The sequence below is a fragment of the Aulonocara sp. 'chitande type north' Nkhata Bay genome, linkage group LG5, assembly GCF_057382095.1.
Source record: "Aulonocara sp. 'chitande type north' Nkhata Bay isolate Kocher_YH1m ecotype deep benthic linkage group LG5, A_spYH_male_GT1.1, whole genome shotgun sequence".
Taxonomy (NCBI): Eukaryota; Metazoa; Chordata; class Actinopteri; order Cichliformes; family Cichlidae; genus Aulonocara; species Aulonocara sp. 'chitande type north' Nkhata Bay.
Window position 1 is genome coordinate 978,407 of NC_141348.1, and position 15,680 is coordinate 994,086.

The following is a 15,680-nucleotide window of genomic DNA, read 5'->3' on the forward strand; positions in this document are numbered from 1 at the left end:
CCTGTGGCTGCTGGCTGAGGCCACTTACACCACACCAGGGCCTGTGGCTCTTACTCAGGCCACTTACACCACACCAGGGCCTGTGGCACTGGCTGAGGCCACTTAGACCACACCAGGGCCTGTGGCTGCTGGCTGAGGCCACTTACACCACACCAGGGCCTGTGGCTGCTGGCTGAGGCCACTTACACCAAACCAGGGCCTGTGGCTGCTTGCTGAGGCCATCTTCACCAAACCAGGCCCTGTGCTGCATGCTGTGGCCATGTAAAACACACCAGGGCCTGAGTGACCGGCTGGGGCCAATTACACCACACCAGGGCCTGTGGCTGCTGGCTGAGGCCACCTACACCACACCAGGGCCTTAGTTGCTATTGAGGCCAATTACACCACACCAGGGTATGTGGCTCTTGCTCAGGCCACTTACACCACACCAGGGCCTTAGTTGCTATTGAGGCCACTTACACCACACCAGGGCCTGTGGCTGCTGGCTGAGGCCACCTACACCACACCAGGGCCTTAGTTGCTATTGAGGCCAATTACACCACACCAGGGTATGTGGCTCTTGCTCAGGCCACTCACATCACACCAGGCCCTGCTCTTCTGGCCGAGGCCATCTTCACCAAACCAGGCCCTGTGCTGCTAGCTGTGGCCATGTACAACACACCAGGCCCTGTGCTGGTTCCTGAGGCCATCTTCAACAATCCAGGGCCTGTGCTGTTGGATAAATGCTAAACTGAGCCTTTGGGTTAGGGTATTATGCAAACATGCAGGTATGGTTATAGGATTGTCTTCGTAACTTCAGGTACTTGCCACCTAATCACTTGAATCCATAAATTGAGTCATTGTGCTGGGGCCAGCAGCTTATGGCCATACCACCCTGAGCACGCCCGACCTCGTCTGATCTCGGAAGCTAAGCAGGGCTGGGCTTGGTTAGTACTTGGATGGGAGACTGCCTGGGAATACCTGGTGCTGTAAGCCTTTCATTTTCATGTCATTGAACCGCTTTTGATCCAGAGAAGGGGTGTATTAAAATACCAAAAGCAGCTCCCCATTAATGAGGGCACATTAACGACATTGCTTTTGGCTGTTTTCCAATGTCTTGTGCTGCTAGCTGATGCCACCTACACCACACCAGGGCCTGAGTGACCGGCTGGGGCCACTTACACCACACCAGGGCCTGTGGCTCTGGCTGAGGCCACTTACACCACACCAGGGCCTGTGGCTGCTGGCTGAGGCCACCTACACCACACCAGGGCCTTAGTTGCTATTGAGGCCAATTACACCACACCAGGGTCTGTGGCTCTTGCTCAGGCCACTTACACCACACCAGGCCTGTGGCACTTGCTCAGGCCACTTACACCACACCAGGGCCTGTGGCTGCTGGCTGAGGCCACTTACACCACACCAGGGCCTGTGGCTGCTGGCTGAGGCCACCTACACCACACCAGGGCATTAGTTGCTATTGAGGCCAATTACACCACACCAGGGTCTGTGGCTCTTGCTCAGGCCACTTACACCACACCAGGGCCTGTGGCTCTTGCTCAGGCCACTTACACCACACCAGGGCCTGTGGCTGCTGGCTGAGGCCACCTACACCACACCAGGGCCTGTGGCTGCTGGCTGAGGCCAACTACACCACACCAGGGCCTGTGGCTGCTGGCTGAGGCCACTTACACCACACCAGTGCCTGTGGCTTCTGGCTGAGGCGACTTACACCACACCAGGGCCTGTGGCTGCTGGCTGAGGCCACTTACACCACACCAAGGCCTGTGGCTCTTGCTCAGGCCACTCACATCACACCAGGCCCTGCGCTTCTGGCCGAGGCCATCTTCACCAAACCAGGCCCTGTGCTCCTTGCTGTGGCCATGTACAACACACCAGGCCCTGTGCTGGTTCCTGAGGCCATCTTCAACAATCCAGGGCCTGTGCTGTTGGATAAATGCCAAACTGAGCCTTTGGGTTAGGGTATTATGCAAACATGCAGGTATGGTTATAGCATTGTCTTCGTAACTTCAGGTACTTGCCACCTAATCACTTGAATCCATAAATTGAGACATTGTGCTGGAGCCAGCAGCTTACGGCCATACCACCCTGAGCACGCCCGACCTCGTCTGATCTCGGAAGCTAAGCAGGGCTGGGCTTGGTTAGTACTTGGATGGGAGACTGCCTGGGAATACCTGGTGCTGTAAGCCTTTCATTTTCATGTCATTGAACCGCTTTTGATCCAGAGAAGGGGTGTATTAAAAGACCAAAAGCAGCTGCCCATTAATGAGGGCACATTAACGACACTGCTTTTGGCTCTTTTCCAATGTCTTGTGCTGCTAGCTGATGCAACCTACACCACACAAGGGCCTGAGGGACCGGCTGGGGCCACTTACACCACATCAGGGCCTGTGGCTCTGGCTGAGGCCACTTTCACCACACCAGGGCCTGTGGCTGCTGGCTGAGGCCACCTACACCACACCAGGGCATTAGTTGCTATTGAGGCCAATTACACCACACCAGGGTCTGTGGCTCTTGCTCAGGCCACTTACACCACACCAGGGCGTGTGGCTCTTGCTCAGGCCACTTACACCACACCAGGGCCTGTGGCTGCTGGCTGAGGCCACTTACACCACACCAGGGCCTGTGGCTGCTGGCTGAGGCCACCTACACCACACCAGGGCCTGTGGCTGCTGGCTGAGGCCACCTACACCACACCAGGGCCTGTGGCTGAGGCCACTTACACCACACCAGGGCCTGTGGCTGCTGGCTGAGGCCACCTACACCACACCAGGGCCTGTGGCTGCTGGCTGAGGCCACCTACACCACACCAGGGCCTGTGGCTGCTGGCTGAGGCCACTTTCACCACACCAGGGCCTGTGGCTGCTGGCTGAGGCCACCTACACCACACCAGGGCATTAGTTGCTATTGAGGCCAATTACACCACACCAGGGTCTGTGGCTCTTGCTCAGGCCAATTACACCACACCAGGGCCTGTGGCTCTTGCTCAGGCCACTTACACCACACCAGGGCCTGTGGCTGCTGGCTGAGGCCACTTACACCAAACCAGGGCCTGTGGCTGCTTGCTGAGGCCATCTTCACCAAACCAGGCCCTGTGCTGCTTGCTGTGGCCATGTAAAACACACCAGGGCCTGAGTGACCGGCTGGGGCCACTTACACCACACCAGGGCCTGTGGCTGCTGGCTGAGGCCACCTACACCACACCAGGGCCTTAGTTGCTATTGAGGCCAATTACACCACACCAGGGTATGTGGCTCTTGCTCAGGCCACTTACACCACACCAGGGCCTTAGTTGCTATTGAGGCCACTTACACCACACCAGGGCCTGTGGCTGCTGGCTGAGGCCACCTACACCACACCAGGGCCTTAGTTGCTATTGAGGCCAATTACACCACACCAGGGTATGTGGCTCTTGCTCAGGCCACTCACATCACACCAGGCCCTGCTCTTCTGGCCGAGGCCATCTTCACCAAACCAGGCCCTGTGGCTCTTGCTCAGGCCACTTACACCACACCAGGCCTGTGGCTCTGGCTTAGGCCACTTACACCACACCAGGGCCTGTGGCACTTGCTCAGGCCACTTACACCACACCAGGGCCTGTGGCTGCTGGCTGAGGCCACTTACACCACACCAGGGCCTGTGGCTCTTACTCAGGCCACTTACACCACACCAGGGCCTGTGGCACTGGCTGAGGCCACTTAGACCACACCAGGGCCTGTGGCTGCTGGCTGAGGCCACTTACACCACACCAGGCCTGTGGCACTTGCTCAGGCCACTTATACCACACCAGGGCCTGTGGCTGCTGGCTGAGGCCACTTACACCACACCAGGGCCTGTGGCTGCTGGCTGAGGCCACCTACACCACACCAGGGCATTAGTTGCTATTGAGGCCAATTACACCACACCAGGGTCTGTGGCTCTTGCTCAGGCCACTTACACCACACCAGGGCCTGTGGCTCTTGCTCAGGCCACTTACACCACACCAGGGCCTGTGGCTGCTGGCTGAGGCCACCTACACCACACCAGGGCCTGTGGCTGCTGGCTGAGGCCAACTACACCACACCAGGGCCTGTGGCTGCTGGCTGAGGCCACTTACACCACACCAGTGCCTGTGGCTTCTGGCTGAGGCGACTTACACCACACCAGGGCCTGTGGCTGCTGGCTGAGGCCACTTACACCACACCAAGGCCTGTGGCTCTTGCTCAGGCCACTCACATCACACCAGGCCCTGTGCTGGTTCCTGAGGCCATCTTCAACAATCCAGGGCCTGTGCTGTTGGATAAATGCCAAACTGAGCCTTTGGGTTAGGGTATTATGCAAACATGCAGGTATGGTTATAGCATTGTCTTCGTAACTTCAGGTACTTGCCACCTAATCACTTGAATCCATAAATTGAGACATTGTGCTGGGGCCAGCAGCTTTCGGCCATACCACCCTGAGCACGCCCGACCTCGTCTGATCTCGGAAGCTAAGCAGGGCTGGGCTTGGTTAGTACTTGGATGGGAGACTGCCTGGGAATACCTGGTTCTGTAAGCCTTTGATTTTCATGTCATTGAACCGCTTTTGATCCAGAGAAGGGGTGTATTAAAAGACCAAAAGCAGCTCCCCATTAATGAGGGCACATTAACGACACTGCTTTTGGCTGTTTTCCAATGTCTTGTGCTGCTAGCTGATGCAACCTACACCACACAAGGGCCTGAGTGACCGGCTGGGGCCACTTACACCACATCAGGGCCTGTGGCTCTGGCTGAGGCCACTTTCACCACACCAGGGCCTGTGGCTGCTGGCTGAGGCCACCTACACCACACCAGGGCATTAGTTGCTATTGAGGCCAATTACACCACACCAGGGTCTGTGGCTCTTGCTCAGGCCACTTACACCACACCAGGGCCTGTGGCTCTTGCTCAGGCCACTTACACCACACCAGGGCCTGTGGCACTGGCTGAGGCCACTTACACCACACCAGGGCCTGTGGCTGCTGGCTGAGGCCACTTACACCACACCAGGGCCTGTGGCTGCTGGCTGAGGCCACTTACACCACACCAGGGCCTGTGGCTGGTGGCTGAGGCCACCTACACCACACCAGGGCCTGTGGCTGCTGGCTGAGGCGACTTACACCACACCAGGGCCCTTTTGCTGCTGGCTGAGGCCACTTACACCACACCAGTGCCTGTGGCTTCTGTCTGAGGCGACTTACACCACACCAGGGCCTGTGGCTGCTGGCTGAGGCCAATTACACCACACCAGGGTCTGTGGCTCTTGCTCAGGCCACTTACACCACACCAGGGCCTGTGGCACTGGCTGAGGCCACCTACACCACACCAGGGCCTTAGTTGCTATTGAGGCCAATTACACCACACCAGGGTATGTGGCTCTTGCTCAGGCCACTCACATCACACCAGGCCCTGCTCTTCTGGCCGAGGCCATCTTCACCAAACCAGGCCCTGTGCTGCTAGCTGTGGCCATGTACAACACACCAGGCCCTGTGCTGGTTCCTGAGGCCATCTTCAACAATCCAGGGCCTGTGCTGTTGGATAAATGCTAAACTGAGCCTTTGGGTTAGGGTATTATGCAAACATGCAGGTATGGTTATAGGATTGTCTTCGTAACTTCAGGTACTTGCCACCTAATCACTTGAATCCATAAATTGAGTCATTGTGCTGGGGCCAGCAGCTTATGGCCATACCACCCTGAGCACGCCCGACCTCGTCTGATCTCGGAAGCTAAGCAGGGCTGGGCTTGGTTAGTACTTGGATGGGAGACTGCCTGGGAATACCTGGTGCTGTAAGCCTTTCATTTTCATGTCATTGAACCGCTTTTGATCCAGAGAAGGGGTGTATTAAAAGACCAAAAGCAGCTGCCCACTAATGAGGGCACATTAACGACATTGCTTTTGGCTCTTTTCCAATGTCTTGTGCTGCTAGCTGATGCCACCTACACCACACCAGGGCCTGAGTGACCGGCTGGGGCCACTTACACCACATCAGGGCCTGTGGCTCTGGCTGAGGCCACTTACACCACACCAGGGCCTGTGGCTGCTGGCTGAGGCCACCTACACCACACCAGGGCCTTAGTTGCTATTGAGGCCAATTACACCACACCAGGGTCTGTGGCTCTTGCTCAGGCCACTTACACCACACCAGGCCTGTGGCACTTGCTCAGGCCACTTACACCACACCAGGGCCTGTGGCTGCTGGCTGAGGCCACTTACACCACACCAGGGCCTGTGGCTGCTGGCTGAGGCCACCTACACCACACCAGGGCATTAGTTGCTATTGAGGCCAATTACACCACACCAGGGTCTGTGGCTCTTGCTCAGGCCACTTACACCACACCAGGGCCTGTGGCTCTTGCTCAGGCCACTTACACCACACCAGGGCCTGTGGCTGCTGGCTGAGGCCACTTACACCACACCAAGGCCTGTGGCTCTTGCTCAGGCCACTCACATCACACCAGGCCCTGCGCTTCTGGCTGAGGCCACTTTCACCACACCAGGGCCTGTGGCTGCTGGCTGAGGCCACCTACACCACACCAGGGCATTAGTTGCTATTGAGGCCAATTACACCACACCAGGGTCTGTGGCTCTTGCTCAGGCCACTTACACCACACCAGGGCGTGTGGCTCTTGCTCAGGCCACTTACACCACACCAGGGCCTGTGGCTGCTGGCTGAGGCCACTTACACCACACCAGGGCCTGTGGCTGCTGGCTGAGGCCACCTACACCACACCAGGGCCTGTGGCTGCTGGCTGAGGCCACCTACACCACACCAGGGCCTGTGGCTGAGGCCACTTACACCACACCAGGGCCTGTGGCTGCTGGCTGAGGCCACCTACACCACACCAGGGCCTGTGGCTGCTGGCTGAGGCCACCTACACCACACCAGGGCCTGTGGCTGCTGGCTGAGGCCACTTTCACCACACCAGGGCCTGTGGCTGCTGGCTGAGGCCACCTACACCACACCAGGGCATTAGTTGCTATTGAGGCCAATTACACCACACCAGGGCCTGTGGCTCTTGCTCAGGCCACTTACACCACACCAGGGCCTGTGGCTCTTGCTCAGGCCACTTACACCACACCAGGGCCTGTGGCTGCTGGCTGAGGCCACCTACACCACACCAGGGCATTAGTTGCTATTGAGGCCAATTACACCACACCAGGGTCTGTGGCTCTTGCTCAGGCCACTTACACCACACCAGGGTCTGTGGCTCTTGCTCAGGCCACTTACACCACACCAGGGCCTGTGGCTCTTGCTCAGGCCACTTACACCACACCAGGGCCTGTGGCTGCTGGCTGAGGCCACTTACACCACACCAGGGCCTGTGGCTGCTGGCTGAGGCCACCTACACCACACCAGGGCCTGTGGCTGCTGGCTGAGGCCACCTACACCACACCAGGGCCTGTGGCTGCTGGCTGAGGCCACTTACACCACACCAGTGCCTGTGGCTTCTGGCTGAGGCGACTTACACCACACCAGGGCCTGTGGCTGCTGGCTGAGGCCACTTACACCACACCAAGGCCTGTGGCTCTTGCTCAGGCCACTCACATCACACCAGGCCCTGCGCTTCTGGCCGAGGCCATCTTCACCAAACCAGGCCCTGTGCTCCTTGCTGTGGCCATGTACAACACACCAGGCCCTGTGCTGGTTCCTGAGGCCATCTTCAACAATCCAGGGCCTGTGCTGTTGGATAAATACCAAACTGAGCCTTTGGGTTAGGGTATTATGCAAACATGCAGGTATGGTTATAGCATTGTCTTCGTAACTTCAGGTACTTGCCACCTAATCACTTGAATCCATAAATTGAGACATTGTGCTGGAGCCAGCAGCTTACGGCCATACCACCCTGAGCACGCCCGACCTCGTCTGATCTCGGAAGCTAAGCAGGGCTGGGCTTGGTTAGTACTTGGATGGGAGACTGCCTGGGAATACCTGGTGCTGTAAGCCTTTCATTTTCATGTCATTGAACCGCTTTTGATCCAGAGAAGGGGTGTATTAAAAGACCAAAAGCAGCTCCCCATTAATGAGGGCACATTAACGACACTGCTTTTGGCTGTTTTCCAATGTCTTGTGCTGCTAGCTGATGCAACCTACACCACACAAGGGCCTGAGTGACCGGCTGGGGCCACTTACACCACATCAGGGCCTGTGGCTCTGGCTGAGGCCACTTACACCACACCAGGGCCTGTGGCTGCTGGCTGAGGCCAGTTACACCACACCAGAGCCTGTGGCTGCTGGCTGAAGCCACTTACACCACACCAGGGCCTTAGTTGCTATTGAGGCCACTTACACCACACCAGGGCCTGTGGCTGCTGGCTGAGGCCACCTACACCACACCAGGGCCTGTGGCTGCTGGCTGAGGCCACTTACACCACACCAGGGCCTGTGGCTGCTGGCTGAAGCCACTTACACCACACCAGGGCCTTAGTTGCTATTGAGGCCACTTACACCACACCAGGGCCTGTGGCTGCTGGCTGAGGCCACCTACACCACACCAGGGCCCTTTTGCTGCTGGCTGAGGCCACTTACACCACACCAGTGCATGTGGCTTCTGGCTGAGGCCACTTACACCACACCAGGGCCTGTGGCTGCTGAATGAGGCCACTTACACCACACCAGGGCCTGTGGCTCTTGCTCAGGCCACTCACATCACACCAGGCCCTGCGCTTCTGGCCGAGGCCATCTTCACCAAACCAGGCCCTGTGGTTCTTGCTCAGGCCACTTACACCACACCAGGGCCTTATTTGCTATTGAGGCCACTTACACCACACCAGGGCCTGTGGCTCTGGCTTAGGCCACTTACACCACACCAGGGCCTGTGGCACTGGCTGAGGCCACTTAGACCACACCAGGGCCTGTGGCTGCTGGCTGAGGCCACTCACACCACACCAGGGCCTGTGGCTGCTAGCTGAGGCCACTTACACCAAACCAGGGCCTGTGGCTGCTTGCTGAGGCCATCTTCACCAAACCAGGCCCTGTGCTGCTTGCTGTGGCCATGTAAAACACACCAGGTCCTGTGCTGGTTCTTGAGGCCATCTTCAACAATCCAGGGCCTGTGCTGTTGGATAAATGCTAAACTGAGCCTTTGGGTTAGGGTATTATGCAAACATGCAGGTATGGTTATAGGATTGTCTTCGTAACTTCAGGTACTTGCCACCTAATCACTTGAATCCATAAATTGAGTCATTGTGCTGGGGCCAGCAGCTTACGGCCATACCACCCTGAGCACGCCCGACCTCGTCTGATCTCGGAAGCTAAGCAGGGCTGGGCTTGGTTAGTACTTGGATGGGAGACTGCCTGGGAATACCTGGTGCTGTAAGCCTTTGATTTTCATGTCATTGAACCGCTTTTGATCCAGAGAAGGGGTGTATTAAAAGACCAGAAGCAGCTCCCCATTAATGAGGGCACATTAACGACATTGCTTTTGGCTGTTTTCCAATGTCTTGTGCTGCTAGCTGATGCCACCTACACCACACCAGGGCCTGAGTGACCGGCTGGGGCCACTTACACCACATCAGGGCCTGTTGCTCTGGCTGAGGCCACTTACACCACACCAGGGCCTGTGGCTGCTGGCTGAGGCCACCTACACCACACCAGGGCCTTAGTTGCTATTGAGGCCAATTACACCACACCAGGGTATGTGGCTCTTGCTCAGGCCACTTACACCACACCAGGGCCTTAGTTGCTATTGAGGCCAATTACACCACACCAGGGCCTGTGGCTCTTGCTCAGGACACTCACATCACACCAGGCCCTGCGCTTCTGGCCGAGGCCATCTTCACCAAACCAGGCCCTGTGGCTCATGCTCAGGCCACTTACACCACACCAGGGCCTGTGGCTCTGGCTTAGGCCACTTACACCACACCAGGGCCTGTGGCACTTGCTCAGGCCACTTACACCACACCAGGGCCTGTGGCTGCTGGCTGAGGCCACTTACACCACACCAGGGCCTGTGGCTCTTACTCAGGCCACTTACACCACACCAGGGCCTGTGGCACTGGCTGAGGCCACTTAGACCACACCAGGGCCTGTGGCTGCTGGCTGAGGCCACTTACACCACACCAGGGCCTGTGGCTGCTGGCTGAGGCCACTTACACCAAACCAGGGCCTGTGGCTGCTTGCTGAGGCCATCTTCACCAAACCAGGCCCTGTGCTGCTTGCTGTGGCCATGTAAAACACACCAGGGCCTGAGTGACCGGCTGGGGCCACTTACACCACATCAGGGCCTGTTGCTCTGGCTGAGGCCACTTACACCACATCAGGGCCTGTGGCTCTGGCTGAGGCCACTTTCACCACACCAGGGCCTGTGGCTGCTGGCTGAGGCCACCTACACCACACCAGGGCATTAGTTGCTATTGAGGCCAATTACACCACACCAGGGTCTGTGGCTCTTGCTCAGGCCACTTACACCACACCAGGGCCTGTGGCTCTTGCTCAGGCCACTTACACCACACCAGGGCCTGTGGCACTGGCTGAGGCCACTTACACCACACCAGGGCCTGTGGCTGCTGGCTGAGGCCACTTACACCACACCAGGGCCTGTGGCTGCTGGCTGAGGCCACTTACACCACACCAGGGCCTGTGGCTGGTGGCTGAGGCCACCTACACCACACCAGGGCCTGTGGCTGCTGGCTGAGGCGACTTACACCACACCAGGGCCCTTTTGCTGCTGGCTGAGGCCACTTACACCACACCAGTGCCTGTGGCTTCTGTCTGAGGCGACTTACACCACACCAGGGCCTGTGGCTGCTGGCTGAGGCCAATTACACCACACCAGGGTCTGTGGCTCTTGCTCAGGCCACTTACACCACACCAGGGCCTGTGGCACTGGCTGAGGCCACTTACACCACACCAGGGCCTGTGGCTGCTGGCTGAGGCCACTTACACCACACCAGGGCCTGTGGCTGCTGGTTGAGGCCACTTACACCACACCAGGGCCTGTGGCTGCTGGCTGAGGCCACTTACACCACACCAGGGCCCTTTTGCTGCTGGCTGAGGCCACTTACACCACACCAGTGCCTGTGGCTTCTGGCTGAGGCGACCTACACCACACCAGGGCCTGTGGCTGCTGGCTGAGGCCACTTACACCACACCAAGGCCTGTGGCTCTTGCTCAGGCCACTCACATCACACCAGGCCCTGCGCTTCTGGCCGAGGCCATCTTCACCAAACCAGGCCCTGTGCTGCTTGCTGTGGCCATGTACAACACACCAGGCCCTGTGCTGGTTCCTGAGGCCATCTTCAACAATCCAGGGCCTGTGCTGTTGGATAAATGCCAAACTGAGCCTTTGGGTTAGGGTATTATGCAAACATGCAGGTATGGTTATAGGACTGTCTTCGTAACTTCAGGTACTTGCCACCTAATCACTTGAATCCATAAATTGAGACATTGTGCTGGGGCCAGCAGCTTACGGCCATACCACCCTGAGCACGCCGGACCTCGTCTGATCTCGGAAGCTAAGCAGGGCTGGGCTTGGTTAGTACTTGGATGGGAGACTGCCTGGGAATACCTGGTGCTGTAAGCCTTTGATTTTCATGTCATTGAACCGCTTTTGATCCAGAGAAGGGGTGTATTAAAAGACCAAAAGCAGCTGCCCATTAATGAGGGCACATTAACGACACTGCTTTTGGCTGTTTTCCAATGTCTTGTGCTGCTAGCTGATGCCACCTACACCACACCAGGGCCTGAGTGACCGGCTGGGGCCACTTACACCACATCAGGGCCTGTGGCTCTGGCTGAGGCCACTTACACCACACCAGGGCCTGTGGCTGCTGGCTGAGGCCAGTTACACCACACCAGAGCCTGTGGCTGCTGGCTGAAGCCACTTACACCACACCAGGGCCTTAGTTGCTATTGAGGCCACTTACACCACACCAGGGCCTGTGGCTGCTGGCTGAGGCCACCTACACCACACCAGGGCCTGTGGCTGCTGGCTGAGGCCATTTACACCACACCAGGGCCTGTGGCTGCTGGCTGAAGCCACTTACACCACACCAGGGCCTTAGTTGCTATTGAGGCCACTTACACCACACCAGGGCCTGTGGCTGCTGGCTGAGGCCACCTACACCACACCAGGGCCCTTTTGCTGCTGGCTGAGGCCACTTACACCACACCAGGCCCTGTGGTTCTTGCTCAGGCCACTTACACCACACCAGGGCCTTATTTGCTATTGAGGCCACTTACACCACACCAGGGCCTGTGGCTCTGGCTTAGGCCACTTACACCACACCAGGGCCTGTGGCACTTGCTCAGGCCACTTACACCACACCAGGGCCTGTGGCTCTTGCTCAGGCCACTTACACCACACCAGGGCCTGTGGCACTGGCTGAGGCCACTTAGACCACACCAGGGCCTGTGGCTCTTGCTCAGGCCACTTACACCACACCAGGGCCTGTGGCACTGGCTGAGGCCACTTAGACCACACCAGGGCCTGTGGCTGCTGGCTGAGGCCACTCACACCACACCAGGGCCTGTGGCTGCTAGCTGAGGCCACTTACACCAAACCAGGGCCTGTGGCTGCTTGCTGAGGCCATCTTCACCAAACCAGGCCCTGTGCTGCTTGCTGTGGCCATGTAAAACACACCAGGTCCTGTGCTGGTTCTTGAGGCCATCTTCAACAATCCAGGGCCTGTGCTGTTGGATAAATGCCAAACTGAGCCTTTGGGTTAGGGTATTATGCAAACATGCAGGTATGGTTATAGGATTGTCTTCGTAACTTCAGGTACTTGCCACCTAATCACTTGAATCCATAAATTGAGACATTGTGCTGGGGCCAGCAGCTTACGGCCATACCACCCTGAGCACGCCCGACCTCGTCTGATCTCGGAAGCTAAGCAGGGCTGGGCTTGGTTAGTACTTGGATGGGAGACTGCCTGGGAATACCTGGTGCTGTAAGCCTTTCATTTTCATGTCATTGAACCGCTTTTGATCCAGAGAAGGGGTGTATTAAAAGACCAAAAGCAGCTCCCCATTAATGAGGGCACATTAACGACATTGCTTTTGGCTGTTTTCCAATGTCTTGTGCTGCTAGCTGATGCCACCTACACCACACCAGGGCCTGAGTGACCGGCTGGGGCCACTTACACCACATCAGGGCCTGTTGCTCTGGCTGAGGCCACTTACACCACACCAGGGCCTGTGGCTGCTGGCTGAGGCCACCTACACCACACCAGGGCCTTAGTTGCTATTGAGGCCAATTACACCACACCAGGGTCTGTGGCTCTTGCTCAGGCCACTTACACCACACCAGGGCCTTAGTTGCTATTGAGGCCAATTACACCACACCAGGGCCTGTGGCTCTTGCTCAGGCCACTCACATCACACCAGGCCCTGCGCTTCTGGCCGAGGCCATCTTCACCAAACCAGGCCCTGTGGCTCTTGCTCAGGCCACTTACACCACACCAGGGCCTGTGGCTCTGGCTTAGGCCACTTACACCACACCAGGGCCTGTGGCACTTGCTCAGGCCACTTACACCACACCAGGGCCTGTGGCTGCTGGCTGAGGCCACTTACACCACACCAGGGCCTGTGGCTCTTACTCAGGCCACTTACACCACACCAGGGCCTGTGGCACTGGCTGAGGCCACTTAGACCACACCAGGGCCTGTGGCTGCTGGCTGAGGCCACTTACACCACACCAGGGCCTGTGGCTGCTGGCTGAGGCCACTTACACCAAACCAGGGCCTGTGGCTGCTTGCTGAGGCCATCTTCACCAAACCAGGCCCTGTGCTGCTTGCTGTGGCCATGTAAAACACACCAGGGCCTGAGTGACCGGCTGAGGCCACTTACACCACACCAGGGCCTGTGGCTGCTGGCTGAGGCCACCTACACCACACCAGGGCCTTAGTTGCTATTGAGGCCAATTACACCACACCAGGGTATGTGGCTCTTGCTCAGGCCACTTACACCACACCAGGGCCTTAGTTGCTATTGAGGCCAATTACACCACACCAGGGTATGTGGCTCTTGCTCAGGCCACTCACATCACACCAGGCCCTGCTCTTCTGGCCGAGGCCATCTTCACCAAACCAGGCCCTGTGGCTCTTGCTCAGGCCACTTACACCACACCAGGGCCTGTGGCTCTGGCTTAGGCCACTTACACCACACCAGGGCCTGTGGCACTTGCTCAGGCCACTTACACCACACCAGGGCCTGTGGCTGCTGGCTGAGGCCACTTACACCACACCAGGGCCTGTGGCTCTTACTCAGGCCACTTACACCACACCAGGGCCTGTGGCACTGGCTGAGGCCACTTACACCACACCAGGGCCTGTGGCTGCTGGCTGAGGCCACTTACACCACACCAGGCCTGTGGCACTTGCTCAGGCCACTTACACCACACCAGGGCCTGTGGCTGCTGGCTGAGGCCACTTACACCACACCAGGGCCTGTGGCTGCTGGCTGAGGCCACCTACACCACACCAGGGCATTAGTTGCTATTGAGGCCAATTACACCACACCAGGGTCTGTGGCTCTTGCTCAGGCCACTTACACCACACCAGGGCCTGTGGCTCTTGCTCAGGCCACTTACACCACACCAGGGCCTGTGGCTGCTGGCTGAGGCCACCTACACCACACCAGGGCCTGTGGCTGCTGGCTGAGGCCAACTACACCACACCAGGGCCTGTGGCTGCTGGCTGAGGCCACTTACACCACACCAGTGCCTGTGGCTTCTGGCTGAGGCGACTTACACCACACCAGGGCCTGTGGCTGCTGGCTGAGGCCACTTACACCACACCAAGGCCTGTGGCTCTTGCTCAGGCCACTCACATCACACCAGGCCCTGCGCTTCTGGCCGAGGCCATCTTCACCAAACCAGGCCCTGTGCTCCTTGCTGTGGCCATGTACAACACACCAGGCCCTGTGCTGGTTCCTGAGGCCATCTTCAACAATCCAGGGCCTGTGCTGTTGGATAAATGCCAAACTGAGCCTTTGGGTTAGGGTATTATGCAAACATGCAGGTATGGTTATAGCATTGTCTTCGTAACTTCAGGTACTTGCCACCTAATCACTTGAATCCATAAATTGAGACATTGTGCTGGAGCCAGCAGCTTACGGCCATACCACCCTGAGCACGCCCGACCTCGTCTGATCTCGGAAGCTAAGCAGGGCTGGGCTTGGTTAGTACTTGGATGGGAGACTGCCTGGGAATACCTGGTGCTGTAAGCCTTTCATTTTCATGTCATTGAACCGCTTTTGATCCAGAGAAGGGGTGTATTAAAAGACCAAAAGCAGCTGCCCATTAATGAGGGCACATTAACGACACTGCTTTTGGCTCTTTTCCAATGTCTTGTGCTGCTAGCTGATGCAACCTACACCACACAAGGGCCTGAGGGACCGGCTGGGGCCACTTACACCACATCAGGGCCTGTGGCTCTGGCTGAGGCCACTTTCACCACACCAGGGCCTGTGGCTGCTGGCTGAGGCCACCTACACCACACCAGGGCATTAGTTGCTATTGAGGCCAATTACACCACACCAGGGTCTGTGGCTCTTGCTCAGGCCACTTACACCACACCAGGGCGTGTGGCTCTTGCTCAGGCCACTTACACCACACCAGGGCCTGTGGCTGCTGGCTGAGGCCACTTACACCACACCAGGGCCTGTGGCTGCTGGCTGAGGCCACCTACACCACACCAGGGCCTGTGGCTGCTGGCTGAGGCCACCTACACCACACCAGGGCCT

At 57.9% G+C, this 15,680-nt stretch overlaps 7 non-coding genes and 2 pseudogenes across 7 annotated transcripts; all 9 read left to right on the forward strand.

Annotated features, from left to right (window-relative positions):
* The first annotated feature begins 856 nt into the window (after window positions 1–856).
* LOC147329363 (5S ribosomal RNA) lies at window positions 857–975 on the forward strand. The gene has a single exon (XR_015129573.1). It is a non-coding gene; the product is annotated as a 5S ribosomal RNA (ribosomal RNA).
* Window positions 976–2,070: 1,095 nt separating this feature from the next.
* Window positions 2,071–2,189, forward strand: LOC147329364 (5S ribosomal RNA). Its single transcript, XR_015129459.1, has one exon. It is a non-coding gene; the product is annotated as a 5S ribosomal RNA (ribosomal RNA).
* A 2,228-nt stretch (window positions 2,190–4,417) lies between these two features.
* Window positions 4,418–4,536, forward strand: LOC147329365 (5S ribosomal RNA; annotated as a pseudogene).
* Window positions 4,537–5,672: 1,136 nt separating this feature from the next.
* LOC147329366 (5S ribosomal RNA) lies at window positions 5,673–5,791 on the forward strand. The gene has a single exon (XR_015129574.1). It is a non-coding gene; the product is annotated as a 5S ribosomal RNA (ribosomal RNA).
* Window positions 5,792–7,824: 2,033 nt separating this feature from the next.
* LOC147329367 (5S ribosomal RNA) lies at window positions 7,825–7,943 on the forward strand. Its single transcript, XR_015129460.1, has one exon. It is a non-coding gene; the product is annotated as a 5S ribosomal RNA (ribosomal RNA).
* Window positions 7,944–9,199: 1,256 nt separating this feature from the next.
* Window positions 9,200–9,318, forward strand: LOC147329368 (5S ribosomal RNA). Its single transcript, XR_015129461.1, has one exon. It is a non-coding gene; the product is annotated as a 5S ribosomal RNA (ribosomal RNA).
* Window positions 9,319–11,401: 2,083 nt separating this feature from the next.
* On the forward strand, window positions 11,402–11,520 carry LOC147329369 (5S ribosomal RNA; annotated as a pseudogene).
* A 1,254-nt stretch (window positions 11,521–12,774) lies between these two features.
* On the forward strand, window positions 12,775–12,893 carry LOC147329370 (5S ribosomal RNA). The gene has a single exon (XR_015129462.1). It is a non-coding gene; the product is annotated as a 5S ribosomal RNA (ribosomal RNA).
* A 2,152-nt stretch (window positions 12,894–15,045) lies between these two features.
* LOC147329371 (5S ribosomal RNA) lies at window positions 15,046–15,164 on the forward strand. Its single transcript, XR_015129464.1, has one exon. It is a non-coding gene; the product is annotated as a 5S ribosomal RNA (ribosomal RNA).
* Window positions 15,165–15,680: the final 516 nt, after the last annotated feature.